This window comes from Thalassophryne amazonica, chromosome 4 (assembly GCF_902500255.1).
Source record: "Thalassophryne amazonica chromosome 4, fThaAma1.1, whole genome shotgun sequence".
NCBI lineage: Eukaryota > Metazoa > Chordata > Actinopteri > Batrachoidiformes > Batrachoididae > Thalassophryne > Thalassophryne amazonica.
In genome coordinates, this window is record NC_047106.1 from 90,365,966 (window position 1) to 90,379,860 (window position 13,895).

General features: G+C 47.1%; 1 pseudogene; it reads right to left on the reverse strand.

The window, feature by feature from the left end:
* Nucleotides 1–2,627: 2,627 nt before the first annotated feature.
* Nucleotides 2,628–11,695, reverse strand: LOC117508958 (annotated as a pseudogene).
* Nucleotides 11,696–13,895: the final 2,200 nt, after the last annotated feature.

The window sequence follows — 13,895 nt, forward strand, 5'->3', positions numbered from 1 at the left end:
TTCCTCTGCAGGTGATCAGTTAGCTGTTTTACAACTACCCTCTCAAGAATCTTTGAGAGAAAAGGAAGGTTGGAGATTGGCCTATAATTAGCTAAGATAGCTGGGTCAAGTGATGGCTTTTTAAGTAATGGTTTAATTACTGCCACCTTAAAGGCCTGTGGTACATAACCAACTAACAAAGATAGATTGATCATATTTAAGATTGAAGCATTAAATAATGGTAGGACTTCCTTGAGCAGCCTGGCAGGAATGGGGTCTAATAAACATGTTGATGGTTTGGATGAAGTAACTAATGAAAATAACTCAGACAGAACAATCGGAGAGAAAGAGTCTAACCAAATACCGGCATCACTGAAAGCAGCCAAAGATAACGATACATCTTTGGGATGGTTATGAGTAATTTTTTCTCTAATAGTCAAAATTTTGTTAGCAAAGAAAGTCATGAAGTCATTACTAGTTAAAGTTAATGGAATACTCAGCTCAATAGAGCTCTGACTCTTTGTCAGCCTGGCTACAGTGCTGAAAAGAAACCTGGGGTTGTTCTTATTTTCTTCAATTAGTGATGAGTAGAAAGATGTCCTAGCTTTACGGAGGGCTTTTTTATAGAGCAACAAACTCTTTTTCCAGGCTAAGTGAAGATCTTCTAAATTAGTGAGACGCCATTTCCTCTCCAACTTACGGGTTATCTGCTTTAAGCTACGAGTTTGTGAGTTATACCACGGAGTCAGACACTTCTGATTTAAAGCTCTCTTTTTCAGAGGAGCTACAGCATCCAAAGTTGTCTTCAATGAGGATGTAAAACTACTGACGAGATACTCTAACTCCCTTACAGAGTTTAGGTAGCTACTCTGCTCTGTGTTGGTATATGACATTAGAGAACATAAAGAAGGAATCATATCCTTAAACCTAGTTACAGCGCTTTCTGAAAGACTTCTAGTGTAATGAAACTTATTCCCCACTGCAGGGTAGTCCATCAGGGTAAATGTAAATGTTATTAAAAAATGATCAGACAGAAGGGAGTTTTCAGGGAATACTGTTAAGTCTTCTATTTCCATACCATAAGTCAGAACAAGATCTAAAATATGATTAAAGTGGTGGGTGGACTCATTTACTTTTTGAGCAAAGCCGATAGAGTCTAATAATAGATTAAATGCAGTGTTGAGGCTGTCATTCTCAGCATCTGTGTGGATGTTAAAATCGCCCACTATAATTATCTTATCTGAGCTAAGCACTAAGTCAGACAAAAGGTCTGAAAATTCACAGAGAAACTCACAGTAACGACCAGGTGGACGATAGATAATAACAAATAAAACTGGTTTTTGGGACTTCCAATTTGGATGGACAAGACTAAGAGACAAGCTTTCAAATGAATTAAAGCTCTGTCTAGGTTTTTGATTAATTAATAAGCTGGAATGGAAGATTGCTGCTAATCCTCCGCCACGGCCCGTGCTACGAGCATTCTGACAGTTAGTGTGACTCGGGGGTGTTGACTCATTTAAACTAACATATTCATCCTGCTGTAACCAGGTTTCTGTTAGGCAGAATAAATCAATACGTTGATCAATTATTATATCATTTACCAACAGGGACTTAGAAGAGAGAGACCTAATGTTTAATAGACCACATTTAACTGTTTTAGTCTGTGGTGCAATTGAAGGTGCTATATTATTTTTTCTTTTTGAATTTTTATGCTTAAATAGATTTTTGCTGGTTATTGGTGGTCTGGGAGCAGGCACCGTCTCTACGGGGATGGGGTAATGAGGGGATGGCAGGGGGAGAGAAGCTGCAGAGAGGTGTGTAAGACTACAACTCTGCCTCCTGGTCCCAACGCATTTCACTTTCCAGCACTCACGTCCTTGCCTTGTTTTGCCTTGTATTCAGCCTGCCGGTATCAGACCTTGTAGCTAGGGGTCAATGAAGAATTACTATCCATGACTGAATGTTCTGGAGTTATGGGGCAAAAACAATACGAATGGTGACAAAGGTCAGTTTCAGTTTGTACAGGGGTCAAAAGTTAAAGTTTCTCCGATTTCAGTAATCTTTTGCATTGTGAGGGAGCATCAGCTATGACATTTTGACAATGTATTATGTTTCACTGGGAATGATCCAGCACACAATTAGAAGACCAATGGAATACCCACATAATTGTGACCTGGCTGTTGTTGTAGACAGTTAATTACTTTCAAGAGGTGGTGATGCAGTAGTTGTTTGCCTAGGTGGCTACTCTCCAGGACCCAAGGTGTTTCTTTGGTCTGGTGCATGTGGAGACCTACAGAACCGGTGCTTGGTTTCAGACCTGGTTTGGCCCAATGTGTTATGGTGAATGAACTGTACTGTAGACTGCAACAGAAAATGAAGATTGATGTTATATGATCTTAACCTCATACTGGCAGTTTCTGGGCAGTGCCTGGAGGGCTTTGTCTCTGCATATTGATACTTTGTGGCCATTTTTTCCCCTCATGTGTTATGTACATGAGGAGAATATACAATGTACTTTGACATCATGTCCAATATGAACAAAATGTCAACTGGGCTTATCAATTCGCGAAGGTGGAAATGTCCTTAAAACACACCATCAACACTCCTCTGTATTTAATGCACCACTTTACAATTTAATCAAATAAACATCATACCTGCCAGGGTTCACTGTTTAAACTGGCACAGTTTTTTCCACTGAAAGGGCCTCTTCCTGGCACACACTGCATCATGTTATCAAGTGCACATGCCAGTGTGTACACAGCCTTGTACACATTGTACTCTGACCTGAGATCTGAAACATCCTAAATCTCACTCTCTACTTTCTTTAGATCTTCATGTCCAGTGCATAGTGCACCTCCAGCTTCCACCCAACCTGCTGGAAGTGGAGTAAATCTACATTTAAATGTGTATTCCCAAAACTGCTTCACCTGAAATGTTTAGAAACTCAGAAGAAGTCCAGAAAAAAAAGTGCAATTTTACACTATGCTGTAATGTTAATCTCTTACCACATTATGTCCATAGCTGTTGTTGTGGTGTTGGCCAGGATGTATTTTGAATAAGAACTCCTTTAGACCTGGAATTTCTCCTCGTCGGATGGCGATGCCCAGTGTTCCGCCCAGGTATGGCATGAGTTTGAGGGTCTGGAGAACTGCAGCTGATGTCCATGATTCACTGGCTATCCACTGTAGACCTGTCACATTCTGGTTTACCACCTGTACATTGTGTTACACCAAAAAGAGATGCACTCAATGAACTATAATGTCACTCTCAAAGTTTTACTCAACTGACAGAATAAGTGCCCATTTATTACAGAATTGATACTAACATTTAGTGTTCTGATAGAAATAATGTCAGCATGACACTTAGTTCTGTGACCAAACATTGTAAGTTTCCATTAAGAAATTAAATTATTCACTTCATTCATTTCATCATTAAAACAACAGTTTCTTAATACAAAACGTTAACAACACAACAAAAGATTACTTTTTTGTTTGGTGAATAAATTATCTTCAATGCTGTGAATCATACTTTTTTTACTTCTTTACATGACAGGTTCCCAAATTAAGATGTATTTTAATTCTAACCTCTTCTGTGATTGGAATCATGAGATTCTCATAGGCAAATCCAATCACTACACGAGCTGTTGATTTCTTAATTATTTTCACAATCCACTTTAATTCAGCTGTCTTCTGGTTTAAAGGCAAAACTTCTAAGTAAGCCAGACAACCTTCACCAGACTCAACCAAGTCTGACTGGAAAGATCAGGCAGCATGGAGTCCATAGTCATCATCACTGACCAACAGGCCAACCCAGGTCCAGCCAAAGTGTTTTAAAATCTCAATTATAGCACGCACCTAATTACACAGAGATATTGCAGATTACTGTACAGACCTGTATTCTTCCCAAAGCAAAACTGCTATAAATGTATATTGTATGTGTATTTTATTTTCAATTGATGTTTCCATTATTTTCACACAGTTTTCTTTCACGGCATCAACATGCCATGTGGTCTATTTTACATTTCCCTCTTACAGACTGAAATATTGACATTTACTTGGAATGCATCATGTTATGTGTCGGACGCAGCCCGGAGAACCGACCAGCGTTTGAAGGACCCAGTATAAAATAAGCAGAGCACGGTACAAAGGATAACAGAGTTTAATGAACATAACAGTGCTGTGAAAAATATTAAAGTGCGCGGTCTGGCGTGGTGGATTGCGGTGCGCTCCCAGCAGCGCTAACGGTCCGGAGCCAGAACTGGTTCGGACCCAAGGACCCCGCCGACACCCCCCAGGTGGCCGCAACAAACCGAGTCTGTGAAAGAAGGAATCATTATGTGAGTCCACACTCAACACACAGAGGGACCGCTCAAAGGTGCACAAACAGCAAACACTTCCTGGCTTAATTACTAATCAGCTTCCCACCCTGCAGGCATGGAACATCCAGTTCACAAACTCACTGCAGCGGAAGCTGATTTAAATGACCAACATACAGCTCAATATAATAAGGTGTGAGGGACACCACATTTACTGACTGTATAAATGTTAGTCACAAAATCTAACGTACCTCAGGAAGTGTGCTGACGAGCGTGAGACCTCACCCTCTCCTCTTTCACAGACCATGCATCAAACCTGGACGTTCTCTGCATCCACTGATGATGAGATGGCTCCCGAGACGACGATCTCACCCGTCTGGTCACAAGGTCGAGTCTCTGGCAAATACACACTGTGTACTCCAGTCTTAAATGCCACCATGTTCCAATCCATGAAGATGCACCACAGCTGTGAGTCCTGACGAGCCACAGGTGATCAGGGTGAGGTCCTGATAAACTCAGCTACACAGCCACTCAGTCCCAAATGCAAGCCACCTGGAAGGAAAAACAAAAGACAGAAACAAAAAGGCAGCCAGGCCCCCCAGCCATACAACAGCATCACTTGGGATAGTCCTGATGTTGTGTGGGCCGCTGAAGAGGAGGTACTGCTGGCCCACCACCACCAGAGGGTGCCCTGCCTGGAGTGCGGGCTCCAGGCACCAGAGGGCGCTGCCGCCTGATGAGAGCAGCCAGGGTGACAGCTGTCACCCATTACTGGACACAGCTGACTCCACTCAGCACGGAGGTATATCATCAGGACGGCGTCTCCACCTCGATGCCGAGATATCGCCTTGAGATAGAGGTAACATTCTCTGCAGCATATTCTGTGTTAATCGATAAACTTGTTAAACCTTTCAGGACAGCGGACTACCGCAGGCCGAGTGACTAGATAAGTACTCACCTTCCTGCTTTTTTGGGACGAGAGGTGGAGGCAGCTTCTCCCCTCTCCGTGTTACTGGGTGCAGCCGCATCCACACCTGTGTGTTGTTGCTCTCTCTTGCCAGCAGTACCGGATCCGACGAGCGGAGGCAGTGGCCACCTGGGAATTCGGGACTTGGCGGTTCCAGTACTTCCAGGGTTCGGTGGCAGAGGAAATCTGGATGGTTCCGGTTCGACCTGGACGGACGTCTCCTACCTTCGAGCCTGCCCACACGACACCAGCAGAATTCGGCTTATCCCCAAATTGTTGATTGTTGTATTGTTTGTGCTCGTTTCACAATAGTAAAACTTGTTATTTATCTTCGCCATAGTCCGTTCATTTGCGCCCCCTGTTGTGGGTCCGTGTTCCTACACTTTCACAACAGGATATCTCGGCCAGCGTCATGGATCCCGAGGGGCGTCAACCGGCTGTTGAACGGCCAATGGAAGAACAGGGAGCATCGGCGTCTTCGGGAGGGGTAATCGGTGAGTTGCAGCGGATCCTCACCGCTTTCACCACTCGGATGGATTTAATGACCGAGCAGAACGTTCTCCTAAACCGCAGGGTGGAGGCTCTCGCCGCACAAGTGGAAGCACGCCCTTCGGGCGCCGCTGCGGCTCTCCCTCCCGAGGACCCTGCGCGTAATAGTGACGTTCCACTGGTCGTTCAACGGCCCCTCCCTCCGTCCCCAGAAGCATACATAAGCCCTCCAGAACCGTACGGAGGCTGTGTGGAGACGTGCGCGGATTTTTTGATGCAGTGTTCGCTCGTCTTCGCACAGCGTCCCGTGATGTACGCGACTGACGCTAGCAAAGTAGCTTATGTAATAAACCTGCTTCGCGGGGAGGCACGCGCTTGGGCTACAGCGCTCTGGGAGCAGAACTCACGGCTCCTTCATACATACGATGGGTTTGTGCGGGAGCTCAGAACGGTGTTCGATCATCCCAATAGAGGAGAGACCGCTTCAACTGCGCTACTGTCAATAAGACAGGGGCGTCGGAGCGCAGCTGCCTATGCAGTCGCCTTCCGCATCGCGGCGGCGAGATCCGGCTGGAATAGCACTGCCCTCCGCGTCGCCTTTGTAAACGGACTGTCACTGGTCCTAAAAGAGCACCTGGTGGCGAAGGACGAACCGCGGGATTTAGATGGGCTCATCGATCTAGTCATACGACTCGACAACCGGCTAGAGGAACGCCGTCGGGAACGAGGCGAAGGGCGTGGCCAGGCACGCGTCGTCCCTCTCCCTTCCGGTTCCGACCGAGCTCCGCCCTCCTCCCCACGCTCCTCTGTTCCTGCGCTCCGTGCGCCTACGGCTCCCCCTGCTGACGAAGCTATGGACACGAGCAGGGCAACATTTAGGGCACCTGGAGCACAAAGGAGGCGGGCCCACGGAGCTTGTTTTGTTTGTGGCTCGATTGAGCATCTGGCAAACGACTGCCCCGAGCGGTTAAACTCCAACGCCCGCCCCTAGAGACTGGGCCAGGGGTGGGCCGAAACATTCACGTGGGACACACCCACATTGCCACACGACTCCCAGTCACGATCCTGTTTGAGGATTCAACCCTGAAGGCCCCAGCACTGGTGGACACGGGCTCCGAGGGGAATCTGCTAGACAGTAGATGGGCGAGGGAGATAGGGCTCCCTCTGGTGGCTCTTACCTCGCCTGTGCAGGTTCGGGCACTAGATGGCTCCCTACTCCCACCAATCATGCATAAGACACCTCCAGTAACTCTGGTGGTGTCAGGTAACCACCGGGAGGTGATCGAGTTCTTTGTGACTCAGGCCACCTCCCGTGTGGTTTTGGGTTTTCCCTGGATGCTAAAACACAATCCCCGGATCGATTGGCCGTCCGGGGTAGTGGTTCAGTGGAGCGAAACCTGCCATCGGGAGTGTCTAGGTTCCTCGGTTCCTCCCGGCTCCCAAGCTAAGGAGGAGGTCCGAGTCCCGCCCAATCTGAAGGCGGTGCCGGCGGAGTACCATGACCTCGCTGACGTGTTCAGCAAGGATCTGGCTCTCACGCTTCCTCCCCACCGCCCGTATGATTGTGCCATTGATTTGGTTCCAGGCAGTGAGTTCCCGTCCAGTAGGCTGTACAACCTCTCACGGCCGGAGCGTGAATCAATGGAGACCTACATCCGGGACTCATTAGCTGCCGGGTTGATCCGGAATTCCACCTCTCCGATGGGTGCTGGTTTCTTTTTTGTGGGTAAAAAGGATGGCGGGCTTCGTCCATGCATTGATTATAGGGGGTTGTACGAAATCACGGTTCGCAATCGATACCCGTTGCCCTTGTTGGATTCAGTGTTCACCCCCTTGCATGGAGCCAAAATCTTCACCAAGCTTGATCTTAGGAATGCGTATCATTTGGTTCGGATCCGGAAGGGAGACGAATGGAAGACGGCATTTAACACCCCGTTAGGCCATTTTGAGTACCTGGTCATGCCGTTCGGTCTCACTAATGCTCCCGCGACTTTCCAAGCGTTGGTAAACGATGTCTTGCGGGACTTCCTGCACCGGTTCGTCTTCGTGTATCTGGACGATATACTCATCTTTTCCCCGGATCCTGAGACTCATGTCCGGCATGTCCGTCAGGTCCTGCAGCGGTTGTTGGAGAACCGCCTGTTTGTGAAGGGCGAGAAGTGTGAATTCCACCGCACTTCTTTGTCCTTCCTGGGGTTTATCATCTCCTCCAACTCTGTCGCCCCTGATCCGGCCAAGGTTGCGGCGGTGAGAGATTGGCCCCAACCCACAAGCCGTAGGAAGCTGCAACAGTTCCTCGGCTTTGCTAATTTCTACAGGAGGTTCATTAAGGGCTACAGTCAGGTAGTTAGCCCCCTGACAGCCCTGACCTCACCAAAAGTCCCCTTCACCTGGTCGGATCGGTGCGAAGCCGCGTTCAAGGAGTTGAAACGGCGCTTTTCGTCTGCACCAGTTCTGGTGCAGCCCGATCCTAGCCGCCAGTTAGTGGTTGAAGTGGATGCCTCGGACTCAGGGATAGGAGCGGTGCTCTCCCAGAGCGGGAAGACCGATAAGGTCCTTCACCCGTGTGCCTATTTTTCCCACAGGTTGACCCCCGCTGAACGGAACTATGACGTCGGCAATCAGGAACTCCTTGCTGTGAAAGAGGCCCTCGAAGAGTGGAGACATCTGTTGGAGGGAACAGCCATGCCATTCACGGTTTTCACTGACCATCGGAACCTGGAGTACATCAGGACCGCCAAGCGGCTGAACCCCAGGCAAGCCCGCTGGTCACTGTTCTTTGGCCGTTTTGACTTCCGGATTACCTACCGTCCCGGGACCAAGAATCAAAGATCGGATGCATTGTCCCGGGTGCACGAAGACGAAGTCAGAACGGAACCGTCGGATCCCCCGGATCCCATCATCCCGGAGTCCGCTATCGTGGCCGCCCTCACCTGGGACGTGGAGAAGACCGTCCGGGAGGCCCTGACCCGTGACCCGGACCCCGGAAACGGACCAAAGAACAGACTATACGTCCCACCAGAAGCTAGGGCTGCAGTCCTGGACTTCTGTCACGGTTCTAACTCTCCTGTCACCCTGGGGTGCGAAGGACCGTGACAGTCGTCCGGCAACGCTTCTGGTGGGCATCCCTGGAGGCCGACGTCCGGGACTATGTCCAGGCCTGTACCACCTGCGCCAGGGGCAAGGCCGACCACAGAAAGACCTCAGGGCAGCTACAGCCACTGCCCGTGCCTCATCGCCCCTGGTCCCACATCGGCCTGGACTTTGTCACGGGTCTCCCTCCGTCCCAGGGAAACACCGTCGTCTTCACGATAGTGGACCGTTTCTCCAAGGCGGCCCACTTCGTGGCCCTCCCGAAGCTCCCAATGGCCCAGGAGACAGCGGACCTCCTGGTCCACCACGTCGTCCGTCTGCATGGTATACCATCAGACATCGTCTCCGATCGCGGCCCCCAGTTTACCTCACACGTTTGGAGGAGCTTCTGCCGGGAACTGGGGGCCTCGGTCAGCCTTTCGTCCGGGTACCACCCCCAGATCAACGGGCAAGCAGAGCGGGCCAACCAAGAATTGGAGCAGACACTACGCTGTGTGACAGCCGCGCACCCGACGGCCTGGAGTACCCACCTGGCCTGGATCGAGTACGCCCACAACAGCCAAGTGTCATCAGCCACCGGCCTCTCCCCGTTTGAGGTGTGCTCGGGGTATCAGCCCCCCTTGTTTCCGGTGGTCGAGGGAGAGGTCGGTGTGCCCTCGGTCCAGGCCCACCTACGGAAGTGCCGTCGGGTGTGGCGTGCCGCCCGCTCTGCTTTGTTGAAGGCCCGGACGAGGGCGAAGAAACATGCAGACCGGCGGCGGGCCCCGGCCCCCACGTATCGTCCTGGGCAGGAAGTGTGGTTGTCCACCAAGGACATTCCCCTTCAAGTGGACTCCCCCAAGCTCCAAGAACGATACATCGGTCCCTTCAAGATCCTCAAAGTCATCAATCCCGCCGCAGTGAGGCTTCAGCTTCCGGCCTCGCTGCGGATTCACCCAGTGTTTCATGTCTCCCGGATAAAACCCCATCACACCTCACCCCTCTGCACCCCGGGTCCGGCACCACCTCCTGCCCGGATCATCGACGGGGAACCGGGTTGGACCGTGCGCCGGCTCCTCGATGTCCGTCGAATGGGCCGGGGTTTTCAGTACCTGGTGGACTGGGAGGGGTACGGCCCCGAAGAACGCTCCTGGGTGAAGAAGGGCTTCATCCTGGACCCGGCCCTCCTGGCCGACTTCTACCGTCGCCATCCGGACAAGCCTGGTCGTGCGCCAGGAGGCGCCCGTTGAGGGGGGGTCCTGTTGTGTGGGCCGCTGAAGAGGAGGTACTGCTGGCCCACCACCACCAGAGGGCGCCCTGCCTGGAGTGCGGGCTCCAGGCACCAGAGGGCGCTGCCGCCTGATGAGAGCAGCCAGGGTGACAGCTGTCACCCATTACTGGACACAGCTGACTCCACTCAGCACGGAGGTATATCATCAGGACGGCGTCTCCACCTCGATGCCGAGATATCGCCTTGAGATAGAGGTAACATTCTCTGCAGCATATTCTGTGTTAATCGATAAACTTGTTAAACCTTTCAGGACAGCGGACTACCGCAGGCCGAGTGACTAGATAAGTACTCACCTTCCTGCTTTTTTGGGACGAGAGGTGGAGGCAGCTTCTCCCCTCTCCGTGTTACTGGGTGCAGCCGCATCCACACCTGTGTGTTGTTGCTCTCTCTTGCCAGCAGTACCGGATCCGACGAGCGGAGGCAGTGGCCACCTGGGAATTCGGGACTTGGCGGTTCCAGTACTTCCAGGGTTCGGTGGCAGAGGAAATCTGGATGGTTCCGGTTCGACCTGGACGGACGTCTCCTACCTTCGAGCCTGCCCACACGACACCAGCAGAATTCGGCTTATCCCCAAATTGTTGATTGTTGTATTGGTTGTGCTCGTTTCACAATAGTAAAACTTGTTATTTATCTTCTCCATTGTCCGTTCATTTGCGCCCCCTGTTGTGGGTCCGTGTTCCTACACTTTCACAACACCTGAAGAAGGATGGAAACTTTCTTTGGTCACTCAAGCAGGAACATGTTGCAAAGTATCTCACCTGAACAAGATAAGGATTGTAACCTACAAAGGCTGAAAGCATTCACAAAATTGAGTGTCACTTGCTATATTTATATAAAAATTCATATTGAATGAAAATGCACAAAAATGATTTGATGCTGAAGCAGAAAACTTACCATTGGCACTCGGTACAAACCTAAGACAGATGAGATGCAAATAGAATGTGCAGATGAAGGATCACCCACAATTCCCAAAACTGGAGGTGTTCCCACACAGGTTTCATCAAATTCAAACTCTTTATCTTGACCACTGGCTAAAGACAAGGCAGCACGAAATCCAATTCCTAATTTGAAGCAGTTATCACAAAGACTGTATCCCAGAGTCACATTAGGAAGTAGGTTGGAATTATTGTTGATCTCAGTAATAGCAAAAGCCATGGTCTGAGCCTGTCTGAATCCTAGAATATTGAAACTGAGAAAAATACTACAGTTTTGTTAAAATTAACTCTTATCCTGTTCATGTAGTTATCAATGATTCAGATCATTTTAAAATAACACTCCTTGAAACATAATTGATGAAACATTTAAATTTGAAAGCACTTAAATTCTTCAAATATTAAAATATTTTCTAATTATGACTTGCCTTTCTTCCTCTCCACACTCATCCCTGACACGCTTACCTGTAGCACGCAGGTTGTTGAGGTTCTGAATTAAAAGAAAGATCAGGCACAATGGAGAATAAGTGGAATGGAAACAATCCACCCAGAACCACATCTCCAGACTTGTGCATCATATTTAAGTGAAAGTGTCCCTGTAACCGACAGAACGCAGGAGACCCAGCAGAGGAAAAATTAGAAAACAACATGAATAAAGTTACACTGAGAGGTAAAAAAAAAATCATTGTGTCTCTTCCCCTGTTGACCTCTTTTCTGAGGTAAAACAATAAAGGTTCTTACTGTGTCATACCCCTTTTATTGACCTGCATCACTGATGAATCTTGCACGTCATCCGTGTGGGCAGAAAGAGAAATAGGGGCAGGGCCCGAGAGTCAATGCATTTCCCACTGACTTTTTTTTCTTCTTTAAAGTGTCCCTGCCACACTATGATGTTTTTACATATTCTTGAAGAATAAAAAAAGCTTTTTCTACATGTTGTCTTTGTTTTGTTTTTTTTTACCATAAAATTACACTGAACAAGTATTTAGATGTTTCTTTACTCATCTGAGAATTTGAATTTTCCGCCTCTGAGTTGACCTACTTTTTCGCTACGACGGATGTGATGTCATTCGAGTAGATGTGTTGCAGCACGGCTCTATTTACCAACACGGCAGACACGGACAGCGAAGGCATAGTGCGTGATTATAGCGAAGATTTAAGTGACATATCGATTGTCTTTGAAGAAGATGAGGAAGTTTCTGATGAAAGGAAGCCACGGTAAAAATAATGGGCGGCTCCAAACCGTGTATGTTCCAGCCGAACGCAATAGAAAGAGGAAATGCAGCTGTCAGCTGACAGCAGCAGCGTTGAGGAGGACGACACAGAATGGTTTGTTCACTCACCACCTTTTGTTATAAATGATCATTTATTCCTGGCATGGTGTGTTTGTGTATGAAAAAAAAATATTTGAGCAGCACAGCGTGTTTAAATTCAGGAGTTTGTTCTAAAATCACTGAAAATAAAGTTTCTGTACATTCTGTATATATTTAATCATAAGTCAGTTTCTTGTGATTGATAATTCTTCACTTTTTACTCAAAACAAATGATTAAATCTTTATCTGAAAAGCTGTACACCCACATGGGATGGGGGAAAAAGATTTCTAAATAAAATAAAATTTTACTTCTATATCTGTTGTCAAATTTTATCAGGTGTAATATTGTAGAAAAATGTTTATGCTAAATGGAGACTTACCTGTCTAAAATACACATACAGAACATCTGTAATCAAACTGTATCACATCTAATGTACTTTGAATGAACATAAGTCTGAACAAAAAACAGGCTGTTCAGTTTACATGCATATGTATATTTGGAAAACACAAAAATGTCAATGTTCTGTTTTTTTTCAGGTGCTCATGTGAACACAGTCAGCCGATGCCACTCGTGATCGAGTCTCCTCATATCAGGTCAGCTTTGCAGGTAAGTTGTCTATGTTATCTCAATAACACCCTAACTTTCAAACAGCATTTTTTAATGTATATAAGCAATGTTTTTATTAATGTTTTAACTTCTGTTTTAGGACTTTGGTGGCAACCCTTCATTTTAATGAAAATGCAGGGAGACAACAAAAGCAGACAAAGCAAGAGAGACCACGGTTCAGAATATACTTTCCTTACTGGAAAAGAGGAGGATTCACAGGGAGAAAGTTAGCCACATATCCAACATGTGATATGTGGAAAATAATTTAAAAAAAAACCCCAAAACAAAACAGATTGTTATTTGTATATTTTTAAATAGCATGATAAAATGAATAAAAATACAATTTCCATAAGTTTCACATTGTTTCATTCAAATGAGAAACAATTTGTTAACGACGTCACATCCGTCGCAGCGAAAAAGTAGGATCAACTCAGAGGTGGTAAATTCAAATTCTCAGATGGGTAACGAAACATCTAAATACTTGTTCAGTGTAATTTTATGGTAAAAAAAAACAAAGACAACATGTAGAAAAAGCTTTTTTTATTCTTCAAGAATATGTAAAAACGTCATAGCGTGGCAGGGACACTTTAACGTTGGTCAAGTGTATTCATATTCAATAACATCATAATGACAGACTGTCTGTGTAACGTATCAAATATATAAACTGGTTTGTAAGCAAAGCAGATCACATTTGAAAATCCTTAAATTGATTATATGTAAACATCAACACCACATATTCACATAGTCTGTAAAAATGTACACTATAATCCAGCACAACACTTTAAAAATTACTTGAAGCAGATGAAAATAAAATGTCAGTACATGCATGAACTGAAGACTGTTGGACCTTGGCAAAGATATTCACTCCTTGGGCTCTGATTTCATGAGAAATGCTAAAGCAATCAGTATAGACTGCACAAGTCTATTTTG